The sequence below is a fragment of the Odontesthes bonariensis genome, chromosome 2, assembly GCF_027942865.1.
Source record: "Odontesthes bonariensis isolate fOdoBon6 chromosome 2, fOdoBon6.hap1, whole genome shotgun sequence".
NCBI lineage: Eukaryota > Metazoa > Chordata > Actinopteri > Atheriniformes > Atherinopsidae > Odontesthes > Odontesthes bonariensis.
The window spans coordinates 33,080,942-33,099,402 of NC_134507.1; the positions used below are offsets into that span (position 1 = coordinate 33,080,942).

Sequence of the window (18,461 nt, forward strand, 5' to 3'; positions counted from 1 at the left end):
CTAGACCAGTGCTTCTCAAAGTGTGGGGCGCGCCCCACTGGTGGGGAACGGAGACATGGCAAGTGGGGCGCGACAAACGGGAGGAAATTTTAAATTTTATGCCCATCTTAAATGCTTTTCTTTATTGACAATAAAGATGATATTTGTGGCTCGGACCAAAAAGGAGCCAGCACCATCACAAACACTATCTTGGTCGAGGATTCACGGTTGCAATGGTCGGTGCAGAGGACAGACCGATGTGTGCTCTGTGTCTGAAGCCGTTAGCAGCGGACAGCATGAGGCCAAACAAATTAAGGAGACACCTGGAGATAACACGCTAGTGATGTGCGATTCGTGAGTCAATCGTTCAAAACTCGAGATTCTTTTTACTGACTCAGGAGTTATGAGTCATTGTCTCCATTAACTCGTTCACTGACTCACCGCTGCTACTGTCAGCTAACTGTAAAGAGGAGACATGCCACACAACTATTATTCTAACTGCAATTGCGTAAATGTATAAAGCTAATTGCTGTATTAGCTCCGTGGCTGAAGCGGCGCTAATACAGCTCACAGCTCGCGCTCCCTCCCAGCTCGTAGAGCCCCTCCCATACCCGAGAAACTCGCCAGCTCTCTGCTCCACACAGTTCAGGACTCATGATTTACACTCGACTCACAGTTCACAGGCAGCTCACAGCTCCCTCTCCCTTCCGGCTTTATTTTGAAGGAAGCGGGAGTTCATTCAGTCTGTACATAATTATTTTATTCTAATGGTGCAGTGTTGAATGTTAGAATATTATTATTCTTGCACTGTTGTTTAGGTTATTTAAATGTTCTATTCGTGCACAGTTTCATACATTTTATTATAATTTTGCACTGTTTTGCAATGAATGTTAATTTATTGGCTATTTGGGTTATTTGAATTTTTTTTAGAGAGAAAGAAAGAAAAATAAATGTTTGGCCTTGGAAACTTCTTGATTTTTAGCCTTCTTCACAATGATTTGGGACGTGGTTTGGAACTTGTTTGTACCTTCCGTGGCGCACACTCTGGGTGATTGATTCAAGTGACTCGAAAACCCGATTCATTTTAGTGAGTGACTCATACAAACTCGAGTATCCCATCACTATAACACACCCCTGTCACGTTAACAAGCCACTGGATTTCTTTAAAAGAAAATCGACAGCAGGAGCAACGCCTGAAGGCTTCGTCGGTTAACAGTCAAGCACAAATGGCCTCATATAAAGTTACATACAGAATCCCGAAATGCAACCACATGCTTCTCAGCTTTGGCATCTCTGAAAACAAAATACAGATCTCAGCTCAACATTGAGCATGACTTGAGAGTGGCAGTTTCAAGCCTGCAACCACGTTTTGAGAAGTTGTGCAGTGCAAAACAGGCTAATTGCAGCCACTAATGCAGGGATAAATTTTAGTTGTTTTTGTTTTTTGCACAGATTGCAAATTAAACGCTTTTATTTTCTCTTTTTGAACTTTGTGTTATTTGATGTTATTGATTTTGATTCATTATAAAATATGATGTTACTTGGTGTTAGTTCAATCGAGTTGAAATGTAATTTATCAATATTTTTGTTGGGGCGACCGGGGCAGGTGGGGCTTGGAAATCCCCACTTGTTCAAAGTGGGGAATGACCAAAAAAGTTTGAGAACCACTGCCCTAGACCAACGAGCCAAAGAGTAGCAAGCTGGTTTTTGTGATTTATTTCCCAAATTCATGTGATCTCTGCATAAAACAGAGCTGGATGTCATTCAAATAATCTGTAAATGTGAAAACATTGGATTTAGTCCCAGTTCAATCTTCTGTTCCTCAAGAATAGTTTAAGCCATGAGATGAAGTGCCTCCAAGGACAGACTGTTTTGGAAGTCCAGCACTCCTGAAGCTCTGCTGTAAACAGTTATGGCACCATGTTGATATAAATAATAACATCTTAAGGCACTGCTGGGATTTGAAGCCAGGATCTCCTGTTTACTAGACAGGCACTTTGACCAACTAAGCCACAGCACCACATGGTTTGGACAACTGATGAAAGAATAAAGAGCAGGAACTGGATCCACCTCAGGAAGTGGTTTTTGTGATTCTGTACCTCAAGAAAAGTTAAAGCCATGAGTAGAAGTGCCTCCAATTGGTTCAAAACTTCATCGTATCTTGCAGATATTGTTGGGTTTTCAACTCAGACCCTGGTGTTCATGAGGAAGTCACTTTCACCAGTTACAGCCTGATCTCATGAAGCGGTGTACTTATTACACGCCAAGTCATTTACCCTGTTTTTACAAGACTTTTTTATGCTTTTACTTATTATTTTACACTTCATATTTTAAGGAAATGACGTCCTGCCCTCAGCTTTTACGCTAACTCTGACTATTTCACGGTTTCTACGTTCATTCTGATGTTATGTAGTGTGACAGGAGGAGAACCTCCACCTTACTGTACCATAACCATCGGCGTTGCGAGACCCTTTTCACGGGGGCACGTGCCCCCCTGTAGATCTGAGGTGCCCCGGTATCAGTGACGTGCACAGGAGAAAAAAATAATATAGGCAAATATGATTTCATATTTCAACATGATTTTCTGTATAATGCGTCATTTTGATTGAAGTTTTCTAAAAATAAAGTCTTCAGAGTCAATCATTCAGATTCACCAGACACCTGGAGATTTAGGCAAAAGGGAGGGGCGCGGGCGTTGCGGGGGGCAAGCAGCACGCTTCACTAGAAAAAAAAACAAGCGCGCACGCGACCGGGCGGCAGAGACACTGTGGGAGTAGAGCAACTGCCCTGACTGCCTGGAAAGGTGAGCTTGAAATGTGTACACAGTGCCTAGGCTACAAGACATGATCACAATCAACTTCTCTCGAATCCAATGTCGAGTTTAGGACGTTTAGTGACCATAAATAATCTGACAGCCAGCTACTGTTTAGGTAGCAAAAAAACACCGACAGCTAGCTTGCAGTAAACGTTGTACATGGCTCAGGTTGTTTTGTGGTAGGCTACCAAACTAAGTTACAGGCAGCTGATGACATTTCGTTTTATCAAGCAAGATGAATGATGGAAATAAAGCACAAAACCTCTCAACTTAAGGAGACAGCTAATTTAGCTGCCTCCTTAAGTTGAGAGGTCCTTCTCAAAGCTCAAGATTGTGAAAACCAGGCTTAGAAACCAATGTGAGCAAGAACGGCTGTCCGACCTCCTCCAAAGAAATAACTGCAAAAAATTTTTTGCATCCATCATATTTCTGTGCCCCTGTTGTGCCCCTGTATAGTATTGGGTCAGCTGACACCCCTGACCCTAACCAATTGACTTGTTATGTTAACGGAGTAAAATTACACTAAGCATAAAATAGGCATAAATGACGCTTTAAAAGCTGTGGGCTATTTATATGCCCTTTTATTAAGTGGACCAGTGAGATGCATTTAGTAGAACCCTGATAATAAGCTGTTTTATATGCTAAGTCATAGTTAGCTCTGAAGGACCACAGGCACTGCTGGGATTTGAACCCAGGATCTCCTGTTTACAAGACAGGCAACTAAGACCAACTAAGCCACAGCGCCACATGGTTCATAACACTAATGAAGGAATAAAGAGCAGGAACTGGATCCACCTCAGGAAGTGGTTTTTGTGATTTATTTCCCAAATTCATGTGATCTCTGCATAAAACAGGGCATGATGTTATTCAAATTATCTCTATATGTGAAAACATCGGATTAAGTCCCAGTTTAATCTTCTGTACCTCAAGAATAACTAAAGCCATGAGATGAAGTGCCTCCAAGTACAGACTGTTTTGGAAGTCCAGCACTCCTGAAGCTCTGCTGTAAACAGTTATGGCACCATGTTGACGTAAATAATAACATCTTAAGGCGACAGCGCGAGGTCCCGCTGTTGAGAAAACACTTCTTTTCTGTCCATGAGCGAAGTGGTGAACCCATCCACGCAGTGAACATGTGGAAGCCTGCCGGGGGACCAAGGCTCGCCTTCAGCTCAGCGGGACCTCGCGCTGCTGTCGCCGCGGTCACCTGTCGGCTGGTGGCCGGGATGCTCTGCTCACTGGCGGACACCAGAAGGAGCTGCCGGCTGCAGGGGGCGCGGATGTTTTCTCAACTTATTTTAGGCGGCTGGCCCGGGAGAGGAGAGCGGTGAGCGGCTCACACAGGCTGACCTGTTCGTGGCTGTGAAAACCACCGGGAGGTATCACCGGCAGAGACTGGAGCTGCTGCTGGACACCTGGGTCTCCAGAAACGCACCACAGGTGAGTCAGGCTGGAGACTGCAGAAGCTCTGCACTGAAAACAAATGAACCCTTAATTCACAGCTTATTTGCATAAAAGTGACAGAGCCCTTTAAACGGCTCAATTTGGGAGAGACTGAAACTGGCAAGAATAGAGCTGGTGAAATCTCTTTATGTGAGAGTGATTTTGTGCAAAGAACTTCATGAACATGTTTTGTATAGCCCATAGACCAATTCTAACTTGTTTAAAGAGGTAAAATATGTCTCCTTTAACAAAGCAAACTTTGAATATTTGGCACTGAAAATGCTCCTATCTGTGTATTTAAACAGCGTGTTTCAATGTGATAAAGATGATTCCCATAAGAAGAGAACTACTTTCCTACATGACTGAGAACAGGCTAATGTGTGTAACATCTGAAATAAAACTGTAGAAAAAGGAGACACCTGATGGAGGACATTTAGAGGCATTCCTTTTTAAATGTTTGGTGAGCTGATCTGTCAGTGTTAAAGAAGCAGAAATGAGAAACTCCTCTGAAGCTGATCAGAAATTGAGGTTTTACGGAGCACCAAAGAAAAATGTTTCATCGATATCAAACGTCAAACTTGATCAGTCAGTCATATTTTGTCAAAATGTTTCATCACTGATCAGCCTTTAACATTTAAAAGATGCTTTATTTCGTTCCTCGACAGCAAATTAGCTCGCTGATGACGTCAGGATCAAAAAGCCCAAAACCTGCTTGAATGAGAGCACCTGTCGCCGGGAGCGACGGCGCGCCTGTAATCCAAGCTACCGGGAGGCTGAGGCTGGTGGATCGCTTGAACTCAGGAGTTCTGAGCTGCAGAGGACTATGTCCATCGGGTGTCCGCACTAAGTTGGGTATGGATATGGTGCGCCTGGGGTAGCCCGGGAACACCAGGTTGTCTAAGGAGGGGTGCAACGGCCCAGGTGGGAAACGGAGCAGGGCAAAGCCCCCGTGCTGCTCAGTAGTGGGATCGTGCATGTGAATAGATGCTGTAGTGCAGCCTGAGTAATACAGCAGGACTCAGTCTTTTTACACTCTTTCTGCTCTTCCACACACACACACACTGCACGTGCGCTACAACAACACGCTTTGGCATCTTTTAGCAGCTTCCTCGCTGCTTCTCTGGCTTCTCTTTCCCTTACAAAGCACAGCTGTTTCATGCTCCTGCAGTATGGGATCAAATAAGGGTCAGGAAGATTTTGTACTTGTACAATGATGTGTGCCTCCCCTGGAGGCGTGGGTTCAAATCCCACTTCTGACATTGCAGACTTCTCCTAGAGAACCATTTTCACTGGCAAGGCAACCCAAGTTTACTCCTTGCTTTGCAATGCCATGTCGTATTGCTATTTTGGCACTGCATCATCTAGTTTAAAGATTATTACGGCCGCTTTACCTCCAAAGAGTTCTTGCTTCCAAATGCTATGCCTACTATTTGTTTGCTTCAGGAGCCCTGTTAAACAACAGCCAAGACACTTGTTGCATGAGAATCTTCTGACCACAGCTCAACTAGCTGTGTTGTCACAACCTTCTACAGTGCTTTGGGCAGGACAGAATCATTAGCAAAAGGCACATTATTGATTATAAGGTCTTGGTTTGCACTCAACACCACAGTGAACGGGAAAGGGCTTTTGACCGAAGCAACCTGGCCTCATGTTAGGCCATTTGAAGGGGGCTATTGACATTTAGGCCGAAGATGGGTGAGAGTATCAAAGCAATCATCACTTGGTGGCAGGCAGCTGATAAAAGACCGAGCTCTCCTCGTCAGGTAATCGATCCCCGATCTTCCGCGTGTCAGGCAGAGTTACTGTCCATTATACTAACGAGGAACTTCTGTGTGGCAGATACAGTCGTCAGATGAAAAGACAACTATCGCCAAGGAGTGAAATAAGATTTCCGTGTCCCGTTTCAAGGTCTTGCTTGTTAGTATAAATTCAGATAAAGGAGAATTCCGTGTTGTGAACTGTATTTAATTCTGTTTTCTCTCCACAGCTTGAGAAACATGTAATAATAATTAAACAATTCAACACAACTTGAACTCAAACTTGTCATTATTGTACGGTTCATGCAAAGTGTTAGAAATGTGTTTTTACATTTATATTCACAGTGGGGTGCCATGACCTAAACGTGTGGAAAGTTATAAATCATCTCTGTATATTTAGCCTTCTTACTCTTGCTCTGACTTAAACTGCTACTGTGTCAATGCTAAATTATGAAAAGAAGTTCTAACTCAAAGGTCACAACAATAAGGATCAAAGGAAATATGGGTCCCTGTATAGGTCCCTCACTGTGTCAGGAGAAACCGAGTCCTTTCAGGCACTACAACCTGCAGGGAATCAAGGAGGAAAGACTTGAGCCTGAAAAGTTGTCCACAAGACAAAATGTATAAAATATGAAGTATACTATTAATTTAAGATGGCTCTGTCAGAAGTCAGCCATGGTGCCTGAGAACTTTAAGCAATGAACCTGTATTTAATTTGGCCAAAGGTCATTTCTATCCGTGCCCTTGTTTTAGCATGTGCATGTGCATGTGCATGTGCATGTGCATGTGCATGTGCATGTGCATGTGCATGTGCATGTGCATGTGCATGTGCATGTGCATGCCCTTGTTCCTGGATCAGGATATGGCGTGAAGAGGTACGGCCAGCATGCATAGCCTCTGTCCCCAAGCAGGACACCATTGAACTCTCCTGCAGAATAAGAGAAATGTTGGATGGATATACATGTGTTAAGACTTGGCAATTTGATGCAAAATGTGCCTTATATGGCTATCTATAATAAAGTATGACAGCACTTTAAATTCCTTAAGATGACCTCTACACCTGACCTCTCATTACATCACCAAAATTCTGCCTATGCTACACCTTACTTCAAAAGTACACTCCTTCGGGTAAGTACAATTCTTGCGCCTTGTGCAAACCTCTGTGCCAGTGAGGATGCTCGGAAGATCCTAGAATCATGAACTGATCCCGGCCATTTAGCCTCAATGTTGGAAATGAAATGAGCTCCATCACAGATCATCTGTATGCACGGAGGAAAGGAGTCAATGATGAGGTTCCACAGGGCATAAATGTAACATTGCTCAGCATTACTCAAAGGGGTTGATGTGGTATTTTTCAAAATGAGAAATCCAGTTCAGAGTCTATGGACAATTATCCCCAAGTGTACCTGTACATTTAGGATATGGAAAAATGTTCGGTTTAGATAGTCAGCCTCCACGGGTCCAGCAGGGGCCTGGACAATGTGACAATGTTTAAATCCAGACTGAAAACAGTTCTATTTAGATGTGCATATGACACCTGAAAGTATTTTATCTGCACTCTTCACTTTTAAATTAATTAATTAATGATTTTTTTTGTTTTTTGGAATGATTTTATTGCCTTCCTGTGATTTTATGTAGCTGTAAAGCACATAGAATTGCCTTGTGTACAAATTGTGCTCTACAAATTGCCTTGCCTTGGATGCGTACATGGGCACAGTGTAGTGCACCGATAACATTAGGGAAGCCTGAGGGAGATGATGAACTTAATGCAAATACTTCAGCCAGTAGCTTGTTTTACATTATCGGCTACTGTAAATGTGGAGCAGCAGCCTGAAAGGACAGAGGTCATATTTTTAATATGGTAAGATGTTTTAATTCCTGCGTTTTATCTAATATCTGGTTTGTACAGTCCTTGACTGTACAAATAATTTGTATCATTAACATTATTACCTGTCCCCCATTTTTCTGAGTCTGGTCCTACGTGGGTGTAGATCGGATGTTTGTTAGGTATTGATTAGTTTTAATGAATACCATGTTCTCTCTCATTTAATGTCATGCTCAATACGTGTGTATAGTTGCGTTTCTTTAGTTTCACTGGCACCGACTGATTGATTTTTCGAGACAGTGAAAGTGGTGATATGATAACCACAGTTTTTGTTTCATTTTTTAGACAAGACATGAGTTGCAGGAGCGCAGAATTCTAGGTGAACATTTCTTTCCGGAGTCTGTTTCAGCTGGTCGGACATTTTTTGAGTTGCAGCTAAGCTAAGCTTCAACTTTAGCCTGCCCGGGACCAGGCTAGTTCAGCAGCATAAGTTACCATGGTTACTCAGCGGGCGTTCAAATAAGCTACCTTTATGGAACGGAACTCTCGCTAAATTTAGCCAGAAGTAGCGAAATAAGCCAGGCTTTCCGCTAAGCCAGCTTCTAGGAATACCCCCCAGGTTAGGTTCAGAGAGTCTGTTACTACGGTAACTGACCGAGAGCTTAAGTTACTTCTCTTTGTGAAACAGGCTAGAGTTACCCCTCTTACTCGGGGTTGAGTTACCTCCCTTTGTGAAACAGAAAACTCAGGGTTTCCCTCATTTCAGGGTTAATCTAATCAGAGTTTTCACTAAACCTGCTTCGTGAAACGGACCTCAAAAAGACTTGTAGGTAAACAACAACATACCTAAACAACCTGCAGGTAAACAACAACATACCCAAACAACCTGCAGGTAAACAACAACATACCCACACAATCTGCAGGTAAACAACAACAACATACCCACACAATCTGCAGGTAAACAACAACAACATACCCAAACAACCTGCAGGTAAACAACAACAACAACATACCCAAACAATCTGCAGGTAAACAACAACAACATACCCAAACAACCTGCAGGTAAACAACAACAACATACCCAAACAACCTGCAGGTAAACAACAACAACAACATACCCAAACAACCTGCAGGTAAACAACAACAACATACCCACACAATCTGCAGGTAAATAACAACAACATACCTAAACAACCTGCAGTTAAACAACAACAACATACCCACACAATTTGCAGGTAAACAACAACAACATACCCAAACAACCTGCAGGTAAACAACAACAACAACAACATACCCACACAATCTGCAGGTAAACAACAACAACATACCTAAACAACCTGCAGGTAAACAACAACAACAACATACCCACAAAACCTGCAGGTAAACAACAACAACATAACCAGACAACCTGGGGTCCGTTTCACGTAGCAGGTTCAACCAACTCTGAGTCTATTCCTGATCTCTGAGTTGATCTACTCTGAGATAGAAAACTCTGAGTTTTCGGTTCCAGAAACGCTGATTTGAGTGAGGTTGATCAACTCTGAGTAAGTTCACCTTGAGTTTAGTGCGTGCACCACAACTTTAAAAAGCCAGCATCAATGGAGCCCCGATTCGACGAGTCACCTTGGCAACGGGGAAGAGGAGGGGCTACGTTTTTCACCAACCTCGAATTGGAAATCTTAATGCGCTCATACGGCGAGTTTCAACACGTTTTTAGAAATAAGTGCAACACCTCTGCAGCAGCAAAAGTGTAAGTTTAAATGTAGTCCTTTGCAATCACAATAATATTACAGGGAAACTGCTTGAATGGTAGCCCATTCATTTATTTCATTTAGGTGCAATCCCGCAGGGGAGAAGCGCTCTTGGCAGCAGTTTAAGATGAAATATAAAAACATTGTTCAAACAGGTGAGACCTCGGCATGGAGGCACCTCATTTTGATCATGTTTTACACTGTAAAATAAATATTAAGTGGCTATTTGACTGTGCAGTTATTTTATTCCCAACATAATGTTGTTTTCACACACATAAACTATGTCTTCTCATCTATATCATCCATCCATCCATTATCTATACACCGCTGAATCCGTCAGTCGGGTCGCGGGGGGGCTGGAGCCTATCCCAGCGGTCAATGGGCAAGAGGCGGGGTACACCCTGGACAGGCCGCCAGTCCATCACAGGGCCACATAGAGACAAACGAGACAAACAACCATACACACTCACAGTCACTCAGAAGGAAAATTTAGAGTCATCATCTATATCATGTTATGTTAAATAATTAAGCCTATTTAAACTAACACAGACTTCTACTGAGCCAACAGAAAGAAGGCAGATGCCCGTAAAACGGGTGCTGCCCAGCACCACCACCTCTAACGGAAGGGAAGTGGCTGAGGGAATCCACCCCCAAGACACGAGTGGCTTTATAAAATATAATAGGCCTATATATGTCTTTTTTAAGCCTATTCATACAAATATTTATTTGTCTTTTTTTTTCTTTTGTCCCAACACATTCTGATGGTGCCGCTCAAAAAGATAATTGTCTGTAAATGCAAAAATCTATGCGCGGTCTGATAACCATCTCCGACGAATATTTATTTCTCTGCGCAATAATGCTGCATCTTCATCCACGGGATCGTTGTCAAAAGGACATGCCATGTTTGTGAAAAAAGTCGCCTCCTACTGTGCCTAATGGACTTCTAGAAGTAGAAGAACTCGCTCTGCCTACTGAATGAATGAGGAAATCAGATGGCGTGTGTGGCTGAAAGAGGGCGGAGACAGAGAGAAACTCAAGGTTTCTTGAATAAAACCTGGTCCCGACCAGGTTAGGTTCAGAGAGTCTGTTACTACGGTAACTGACCGTGAGGTTAAGTTACCTCTCTTTGTGAAACAGGCTAGAGTTACCCCTCTTTCTCGGGGTTGAGTTACCTCCCTTTGTGAAACGGAAAACTCAGAGTTTCCCTCATTTCAGGGTTAACCTACTCAGAGTTTTCACTAAACCTGCTACGTGAAACGGACCTCTGCAGGTCAACAGTATTATAGCATATTATCTTGAGTTCTCTCTTTAGAAAATCTCTGATTATAGTATCTTACATGGGCAGTCTACACTTGTGAATCAGATGACCTAACTGCACTGACTAAATAACACAACGGCAGCATTTGCCACGATGTTTAGTTAGTGGGTGTGTATAATACAAACATGCAAAACAACCAAATTATCATAGGGAAAACGGACAATGTACCTCAGAAGACATGGTCGCTGTCGTTTATCTGCCAGGTTGCACGAATATGTCAGAGGTCTCATACATTCATTGCACTATGGGGGGGGGGGGATTTTTACGACAGTGTAGAATTTCAGGTTGACCAGTAGAGATCGCTATACTGCCGCTAAATTACCTTGTATCCCTTTAAATCTTCTCCAAAAAAGGTCGAGAACAAACTGAAACAGGACACACAGAAATCAAAGTGACACCTCTGAGAAGGGCGTTCCTACCAATGACGTCACCCTCTTACGCACGTGTTCTGCCTCTGATCTCAATTGAAAAAAAAAACTAATTCGAAGGTGGATTATAAGGCACAGAGCACGCAACTTTTCAATATCATCTCTGGTCTTAGAAAATCAAGCAGCCAAAAGCTTGAGCTATTGTTGATGAAATTTGGGAATTTATGATGAGGAATTAGAGGGAAAAATACAAAAGGGAAAAAAGAAACGGATCCGAGACCTTCCATAAACGCTGCCTGACAGGATCAAGAAGCTCATTTGTTACTAACAAAATGCCCCATTCAAACTTTGTGTCTATCTGTACTGTTATTCTCTTATCGGTTATCCTCGGTTATTGTAAAGATGTTTGCGCATGTTGCATGTAATTTATTAGATATTCGGATCAAGGGAGTAGGGTTTCAGCAGAACCACGGACAGCGCTGTTTGTTTGCGCTGTCCATAGCACTGAAAGCTGAAATTGAATAACCTCTCAGAACGCCGCTCTGAAGCTGCTTTTAAAGACTTCCCACATATCTGTTTGTTCTGTTAAGTACTGTGTTAAGGCACGTATTGTATGGCATATGTGGTGTAAAGTTGGCTAAGCATTTGAGTGAAGTTCTTTTGATGGGAAAACTCAGTAGTACTGAGTCTGCACTACTGTGTGGTTGTCGCTTGGGTTTGTCATTGTCACAATTCATGCAACACAACTCTTTATCAGCAGTGCATTTCTGATATCTGCTTTACAGTAGCTCTTCTGTCAGCTCAGTGAAATACTAAAAATATTGAACTAAAATACAATCATGACTAGCATTTGTAGTCGTAAAGATCCGGCTAACAGTGCCAATTCATCATCACGCTTCAATTATTGTTCAGAAGACTGTTAAGTCCACTCTTAAGTAAGACCTCTCGCCTTTTATTTGTCATTACAACAATTATCACTCAAATCAGAGAACTGAGAAAATGAGTCTGTTTTCCTTAATGTTACTTCTTGAATTTAGCTTTGAGCATCTTTATGGTCTTCACTGTTATAAAGTCTTCTATTGTTATAAGCCAAGCCAAGTATGTCCCCGTAAACTTTGTTTTTCTCTTCATAAAACAACGACCAGCAGAATGGTTTTATTTGGATAGCCGTGTCGTATTAGTATTTCTGTCTGAAGGTGACTGAAAGTGGCTTTTCTTGTACAAAAGCCATTCAATCTGTGATCATTCTGACCGTAACATGTTAGGATGCAGGTGGCTTATCATCTCACCTATTTGGTCATGAACCTTTATTCTTTTTCTTTTCTTCTGTCCTGCTATTTTCCACCTAAAAGAGGTCTTCATTGTCCTTGTCTCCTTCCCCTGTCCCCAGGTGCCGCTTCCCTCACTTTTTACATGTTCTGAAATCAGCATGCTTGCATCCACGTACCTGATCATCCCCAGTTGTATTCAAACTTCCAGCTTTCTATCAGTCCTTTGTGCAGTTTCCTCCTGGCTACCCAGTTTTGTATTGAAATGGAATGGAATGCAATAGAATGAAATAGAATAGAATGAAATGATATTTTATCAACACAAGAGTGAAATTCTAATGTTGTTGTTTCATTGCATGGAATTATTGCTGTTGGCAGGAAACACCGCCCCTATCGTTCCATGTTGCAGCAAAGCTGAAGAAGCCTCTGACAGAACGCACGTCACTCTTTAATTACTATGAAGAGAGCGTGTAGCGTTGTTCTTCATGTTGAGCAGCTTTTGCAACATTCTCCTGTGCACAACCAGCTCCAGGGCAGTACCCAGCACAAAGTCAGTCTTCTTTATTAGTTAGTTCAGTTTCTTTGAGCCACTGGCTCGGACATTCAAGAGAAACTAATTGTTTCCATGCCATGTATGGGACGACCAGTTCACAGTACTCAGCCTCTTGTCCATCACCAACACATTCCCATGACTGCAACTTTTTTTGGATTAATGAGCCCTTGACATGATTTCAACGATACATCTAGTATCGTACCTCATCCAGGCATAAATATCTGTCCTCATCTAAATTGAGACTACATTTACCCCTAAGCAGTTTACTCATTATTTCTTCTTCATGTTTCAATCATAAAATCTTTTTCATCCACTTTTCAGTCACCAAAATGAGATAAGCAGACAGTGGTAACCAAGCAGCCTGTGGAAGTGAATGAGAGGACGGCAACTCATGCATCTTGGTCATGCTTCTGTAACTAAGATGCAGAAGCAAACTGGAAAAGTGTTTCTTTGTCCACGTTTCTGTTTAGAATGTAACTACTGTTCACTTTGTTGTCACTGCAGTCTGTGGCCGCCAGCATGAACTAGAAATTGACCGCTACTAGGTCTTTTTTGGATGGTTATAAACAAAAAACAGAGAGGATGTAACTTTATTCTTTCAGTTAGTGTTGTGTGTATCTTGGGCGCATGAAAGAAGTTAAACTCATGTCTTTATTAGCAAAGGTGGAACTGATTGATATGCTCACAATTCTGTAAGTAGGTGACATTCCTTCTTTATCTATTATATTTGGAATTGATATTCTTCAAAGTATATACATATATGTACTGTTTCTGTATGTTTTCAATTTAGTTCCACAGCTCGTCCGAGGTGTCCATAAATGTGATGTGCTGAATTTGAATGAACTGGAATTTTACAGCAGTACCTTTACTTCTACGCAGGTAAAATATCAGCAAAGAAAGATACTGTAAGCAGATGGTGGTTCCAGGTTTGACTTCATGGTGACACCTCCTGACAGGAACTGCAGCTTTCAAATAATCAAAGCCTAAGCGATTATTTTACAGTATAATAGGGACACACAAAAGAACGTAGATATGTCAATTTTGTTTGTTTATTTCACCAGGAAGCCCAACTAAGATGTAGTTTGTGCCACAGACTGCAGCACTAAGCGCGTCAACAGTAGGTGGCGGCAGAGTACCGCACAATCTGCTGATAAAGAGAAAGAAACTAAACTACAGTACTTTCTTGTCAGTGGTTGGATCAGGTCCTGCATTTGGCAGGGATATGGGTACTTGGCCTCTGCCAAGTGTTCAGTAGTCTTATACTTGGTCCTTTTACTGACCCATCCAAAAAAAGAGATTAAGTTTATTGCTTACTTGCTATCTAAAATGAGTTAAACTTATTTTTACAACTGTAAGTTGAACATTAATAAAACAATAACTGATGAATATATAGAAGTCTTTTACATGAGTTGTACACTTAAACGCCTAAAAGTCATACTTAACATTGGTTTTTATTTTGCATCACTTATCCAAATGTAGCTTTCACTGATACACTGATATATGTCTCACATTCACAGCTCACACATTGCGTCAATCAAACAAAGCCGGCGTTTCATCTTCTGTAGAGCGAAGCAATGCTGGTCGGTCAGTGAATATCCAGAATCACTGTCTTATAATATGAAAAGATGGTAATTATGTTAACAATCAAAATTGTAAGTTGTGTCCCGTAATGGCTTCTGTGTAGCACCAGAGGGCATCACAGACTCAATTATCAAAGCTGTGTCTTCTTGCTGAGGGAGAATTAAGTCTTATTTCTTATGTGTGTGTGTGTGTGTGTGCGTGTGTGTGTGTGTGTGTCAACAGGTGCCAGCCTGGATGGGTTAAAAGCGGAGGACAAATTTTGTGTGTATGCATGACCAATAAATCTGATCTTAAATGTGTTCTCTGACTAATGATCAATGTTTCACTTCATTCATGCAGTTTGAGAGGGAAAAGGTCTGCTGGGCACTGACAGGAAGCTCCACTTCATATGACACAGAGCAGGTAGCAGGAACACAACCATCAAGGAAGTAAATGTTGGTCCTCACCAGTCAGAGCAGGAGCAGGGGTCAGAGTTCAGTTAGTCTAAAGAAAGGAGGAAAAGAGAGTAGTCAGTTAAATTCCTCCAGCTGAGGACACAGCAGCTATATAAAACACCAGGTAATGACACTGCAACTTTGACTGTGTGTCACTGGGACATGGAGCTGCGGTTGTTGTGGGCTTTTCACACTCAGAGCATGTAGAGAGCTCAGCTGTGCTGCCATTTCAGCTTTATTTCCACAGAAAATAACTGATGAGACAAAGTTAGAAGCAGCACAGTCTCATCTTCTGCCAGCTGCCCTGCAGTGGACATCATGTGCTGAGCTGCTGCTATTGGCTGCTTTACCTGTCAATCACTGAGTGGGGTCACATGGCACTGAAAGGCTCGGATCATTGGCTAAATTACAATCAGACTGAGTTAAAGGCCTACAGAAAGCTGACACCACACCCAATACATAATGATAATACATACACAGAGGAACAATAATGATCATTGGACTCTACACCAAAACATTTCATAAACGCATGAAATTTGCGATTTTGAATTTGCCGCTTGGAAATCCTTCCTGGAATTCCAAACTGGGGGCGGGGCTTCCATGTGACGTCACAGGTGCCATGGGTTTTCCTGGCTGCCGCTATTAGTATGCTTGTTGAGTGGTGAATAGAGTATGGCAACCCGACCGAAGCCCGACGGGCCCGGTCGGAACCCGACGGGCCGGGCCGGACTCGGACAAAATATCAGAATGTCTTGTCGGACTCGGGTCGGGCTCGAAAGCAAGCAGACATCGTGAAAATTATAAACAGCCAGAGGACAGGTTTCAGTTCATTGCAAACGTCAGTTTTTGTGATAAACATAAATAATTGAATATGCATAAATGAAAATGTTGGTAGGCTGTTCGTGCCTCATGCCGTGCAGCATGCAGTGTGCATCTGTGGTCTGTGCATGCTCGGTGCGCACGCACGCATATCGAACATTCGAACAACTTTACATTAAACACGTGCGATCAGTGCAGCCGAGCTCAGTTGGCTGGAAGCGCTATGGAGGACATTAAAAGAAAAAAAGCTTCTGGAGAACTGAAAGTCGTGGAAAATGAGAGGGGGAATCCACTGTGTGCAAACGCTTTAAGCTATAATGGATTATGGTGGATAATGGTGCGCTGTCACCGATGTGTATTCACTGATTAGGGTGCTCCGTCTTGCGTTGGTCACTGGTCTCGGGCTTCCGGCGGGCTCGGACACAAATATTTTAATTAATCTCGGGCTCGGGTCGGATTTGAGAACTTTTCTGTCGGTTGAGGGCCGGGCTCGGACAGAAAAATCCGGCCCGAGCCAGGCTCTAGTGGTGAAGGCAATAAAACGTTGGGTTCAGTGCAGTTTTTATTGCGAGTAGATGTACGAAGTGCTGTGGGTGCGTGTGTTGCCCTCAGCAGCTCACACCACCGGGGACAGAGGAAGCAGAGAGACCCGCGGTCTTGTGTCTGTGTCTCCCTGTTCGCCTGCCTCCTCTCTGGTGAAATCAGCCGGAGCCAACCCGCCGTGTTCAGCTCCCTGCGGTGCGGACGCTCAGGGGGAATCCACCTGGCGGAGAGCGGACACACCGCGGGATGGTTGCCCTGAAATCAGCGATCATCTTGATGATCGCTCTGCCGAGATTTCCACTCTCCACCTGGCGGAGACCTGGCAGTTTGCCATATTCGAGTCAAATGTGGTGATAGTTTATTGGGCCTAATCAGGACTATGCAGGGGCCTAAAATTATTTTAAATTCATAAAAAAATCCATGGTATATAAGGAATCGATCTGCTATTTCAGTTTTGTGCAAAAAAATCACCTTCCTGTAGGCCTTTAAGTGCATGTAGACACCTTAATCTGACTAAGAACTGGATCGGATCGGATTGAGACCCCGAGATAACTGGGTTGAAAGTCACACTAAACCTGCTTGTAGACGCTGAAGCACGTGGTGAATCAGAGCCTTGGATGCGTACATGGGTACAGTGTAGTGCACGGATAACATTAGGGAAGCCTGAGGGAGATGATGAACTTAATGCAAATACTTCAGCCAGTGGGTTGTTTTACATTATCGGCTACTGTAAATGTGGAGCAGCAGCCTGAAAGGACAGAGGTCATATTTTTAATATGGTATGATGTTTTAATTCCTGCGTTTTATCTAATATCTTGTTTGTACAGTCCTTGACTAGACAAGACATGAGTTGCGGGAGCGCAGAGTTTGCGTTCTGCGCATGCTCCAGATGTTTTCCCGGGGTCGGGTCACGAAGTCAAAGGAGACGATATTCCTGTTGTTGTCGCCGTCAGAAAGAAACAAACAACGCGATGGAGAATGCTCCGTTGGGCATCGAGTTTGTGCAACAAGCAGCTCATCACAGACCAAATGTAGAGGGACGTAGCTTCATCTGGCTCTGCGTTCTCCATCTTTCTCCAATGCCTGAGTTTGTTGTTGTTGTTGGTGGTGAAGAGGTCAACAGGAAGTGGCTCTGTTAGCAACAGCTGGAATGGGTTCATCGCCACCTATCATACCGGGGTATGACACGCTTTGTGCCTCTGATACGATTCATTCACCGCCACATATCCAAGGAGAATTACCCTCGCCCAAATAAGGAGCAGAACCCAACTATAGCTGTAATGGAGTTCCTCTCATCATGTAGACCCACTGAGTGACACTGCCCACAGGAACAGGACAGTAAAATGGGGATTTGACAGAAATAAGGAAATACTTTCTCCTGACATGGGACACTCGCTTTAACTGGAAACACTTGAGATATTTCAGTCTGAATGGAAGGTTTGGACTAAAACTGTCAGTAAAACATACATTAATGCACACAGTATAATCATCACCAGTCCACACATTCATTCAGTATTTCCAGGTGACAGTATCTGGGGGGGAGGAGGAGACTGAGTCCTCTCCCTGAAAGTCATAGATTCATAAATTCCTCATTTGGGAAAGACAGAGTTAGACAGCGTCAGACTTACCTTTGCAAACGAAGAAGAGTGAGCCGTTTAATGTTCAGAGACGTTCAGGGGCATGACGAGTATTCCAAATACAAAATTTAGATGTTTCTTTTAATGAAATCATGTTACAGTTGTTCACCTTCAAAAATAATTTAGAAAGAATCATATTCTGACAACTCCTATCAGTTTAAACATTGTTACATATCCATTGTACCTGTTGTACTCTATTCTAACATTCTGTGGATTGAATGTTTTTACACTAACACTGCATTTTATTTTCATTCAGTTGCAGTTAAATACAACTTATGTAATTTATGTAAGCAGCTAAACTTTCATAGTTTATCAAATTGATGACAGACCGGGGTGGGGAGCGTCTCACCTTCTGGGAGAACGCGAATAA

General features: G+C 42.8%; 2 non-coding genes across 2 annotated transcripts; both read right to left on the bottom strand.

Moving 5' to 3' along the window:
- Nucleotides 1-1,925: 1,925 nt before the first annotated feature.
- trnat-agu (transfer RNA threonine (anticodon AGU)) lies at nucleotides 1,926-1,999 on the bottom strand. The gene has a single exon. It is a non-coding gene; the product is annotated as a tRNA-Thr (tRNA).
- A 1,465-nt stretch (nucleotides 2,000-3,464) lies between these two features.
- On the bottom strand, nucleotides 3,465-3,539 carry trnat-ugu (transfer RNA threonine (anticodon UGU)). Its single transcript has one exon. It is a non-coding gene; the product is annotated as a tRNA-Thr (tRNA).
- Between the last annotated feature and the right edge of the window lie 14,922 nt (nucleotides 3,540-18,461).